At 41.7% G+C, this 3004-nt stretch overlaps 1 protein-coding gene across 1 annotated transcript in view; it reads left to right on the plus strand.

Moving 5' to 3' along the window:
* The window catches only part of LOC111960343 (galactose-3-O-sulfotransferase 3-like), a 13392-nt gene that overhangs the window by 2862 nt on the left and 7526 nt on the right, over nucleotides 1–3004 (plus strand). The window lies entirely within an intron of this gene.

Raw genomic sequence — 3004 nt, forward strand, 5'->3', positions numbered from 1 at the left:
TTTCCCGCCTCTCTCTCTTCGCCTCTCTCTCTCCCTCCATCCTCACTGCTCGCTCCTCTCTCCTACTCTCGCTCTGCGTCTCTCTCGCTCGGCTCTCTCCTTCTCTACTCTCGCCGTCTCTCCTCAAGTTCATTAGAAGCCGGTGGATATCATTGCTAAACAACAATACCTGCGCATTGCATGCAATCATACCTCAGTCGCCGCCTGCACCATGGGCCACTCACTGGAGTTGAGAGGACACACACAACATACCTCCACACACGTGTCGAGTCTATGATATAGACAAATACACGATCATATATAGCATTAAGTACGTGTATAATCGATATGCTTACGTTAGATATCTTGAATCTTCTCACCAGTATATAATATATAGAGACATGTTCATTAGAGCATAGAATATTTCAACTGTCGCGTCACTGACAATAGCCTCGGCATGAGATACCCCCTAATATATAAAACAATGGGATCCCCACTTATTTATATGTTTGCATTCAAACAGTCCTATTAGTGAGAGTCTACTACCAAGCCAAATATAGTTGAACATGCCATCGCACCATAATACCGTCCCTTTGTCACCGCACACGAAAGGCGTTCTCTGCTCTCACTTATCCGAGCTAACATCTATTCTCATCTAGAATCACTAATGTTCTACATTAAGGGTTAAGCCACGAATGTGCTCAGGACCAGGCACACGGACCATATTGATGATCCAGATCTGAAGTTAGTATGGCCTGCAGTACCCACTAAGAGTCGACGATGAGCCCTCAAACGGACCACTGCGGGAAGAGCAGGTATTTATCTAAAGTTGATTTCAGAAGAGAATATGCGCTCTGAATATAGATAGCTGTATATCTTCTGTAAAGCAGATGCTAAAATATGGCTGGGACAATGCTGGGGGAAAAGGCCAAAAAAACTATACAGACAATGACTTCGTCAAACAACACTGTTTCACGACACATCAGTGACATGGCAGGAGATGTTTTGAAACAATTACTGCTTCGCATACAAGCCAGTGAATTCTATGCGTTACAGCTGGATGAGCCAACAGATGTGGCGGGCCTGGCACAGCTCCTAGTATATGTCCATTACGTTTATGGGGGGTCAATTAAGGGACAAAATTGAGGCTATGATTAAGAAGTTGGAGCTCTTCTCTGTCTGCATTAACAAGGACAACACACAGGTCTTTCCATCATTGCATGATTTTTTATGTGCAAATGAACTCAAGCTTACGGACAATGTCAAATGTGACATAGCGAAGCACCTGAGTGAGCTGGGTGCGTAAATACGCAGGTACTTTCCCTAAACGGATTACACAAACAACTGGATTTGTTATCCCATTCATGCCCTGCCTCCAGTTTACTTACCGATATCTGAACAAGAGAGCCTCATCGAAATTGCAACAAGCGGTTGTGTGAAAATTTAATTTAATCAGAAGCCACTGCCAGATTTCTGGATTGGGCTGCGCTCAGAGTATCCTGCCTTGGCAAATCGCTCGGTGTTAAGACACTGATGCCCTTTGTAACCACGTACCTATGTGAGAGTAGATGAGTGGATTTTCATTGAACAAATAAGGTTTTATATGTAAGATGGTTAAATAAAGAGAAAAAGTATTGATCATTATTATATTATTATTTGTGCCCTTAACCTTTAAGAGCTTTTGTCACTTCCCACGAGCCGGGTTGTGACAAACTCACACTCATTCTTATGTTTAATAAATGTATCGTATAGTGTTTGTGTGYCAGGCTTACAATGATGGCAAAAAACAACATTTGAGAGTGCGCTGACCCTGGTGCRAGAGGGGGTACACAGCTGGAGGTTCAATGTTTGAAGGGGTACGGGACAATAAAAAGTTTGGGAACCACTGTTCTTGAGCATTGGGACCAATTAGAATGTGGAGAGGCTGAGATCTTTGACAACCTCATATTTTACTCTCTCTAAGTCCTTTAAACCTGAGCTACCCTCTTTAACTATATGTCTCTCTCTCTCTGTTCGATCTATTCTCTCATTTCCTCTCATCTTCTCTCTCTTCTCTCTCTCTCCTTCTCTCTCTTCTCTCTCTCTGTCTCTCTCTCTTCTCTCTTCTCTCTTCTCTCTTCTCTCTCTCTCTTCTCTCTCTTCTCTCTTTCTCTCTCTCTTCGTCTCTCCTCTCTCTTCTGTTCTCTTCTCGTCTCTCTCTCTCTCTTCTCTCTCTCTCTCTCTTCTCTTCTCTCTCCTCCCTCGTTCCTTTCCCTCCTCTAACAATAAAATCAACAATAAATATGAACAGTAAACATTACGCTCACAGGAAAGTTGCAAAGAATAAAGACATTTCAAATGTCATTTATGTATATACAGTGTTGTACAACGTGCAAATGGTTTTGAAGTACACAGGGAAAATAAATTATGAACATAAATATGGGGTTTATTTCAGGTGTGTGTTGTTCTTCACTGGTTGCCTTTCTTTTGTGAATAACAGGTCACAAATCTTGCTGCTTGTGATGGCACACTGTGAGCTTTAACCCAGTAGTAGGGAAGTTTATCATACATTGGTGTTTGTTTTAAATTCTTATGATGGATTGTGTATCTGAGGAATTATGTAGTTGCTAATATGGTAATACATTAGCAGGAGCGTTGGAAGTGCAGCAGTTTCCACAATTTGTGGGCAGATGTACCATAGTGTCACGATCTGTCTTGCGGTGAGAGATTGGACCAAGGCAGGCGTAGTGAATAACTACGATCTTCTTATTTTTTTGAAGAGAGAAACACGAAAACGAACACTATCATCAGCTAACAAATAACAAACTGACGACCGTGAAGACTATTAAATCGAATAGTGCTACAACACACTAACATAGACAATACCCACAACACTAAAGCCTAATGGTGCTTAAAATATGGGCTCCCAATCAGAGACAACAATAAACCAGCTGTCTTGATAGAGACAAAATCCAGGCACCATTAGAGCTTTTCTAAACGACCTACAGAACACAACACCATACATTAATGTAGTTCTGATATTTTG

This window comes from Salvelinus sp. IW2-2015, linkage group LG37, assembly GCF_002910315.2.
Source record: "Salvelinus sp. IW2-2015 linkage group LG37, ASM291031v2, whole genome shotgun sequence".
Classification (NCBI taxonomy): domain Eukaryota; kingdom Metazoa; phylum Chordata; class Actinopteri; order Salmoniformes; family Salmonidae; genus Salvelinus; species Salvelinus sp. IW2-2015.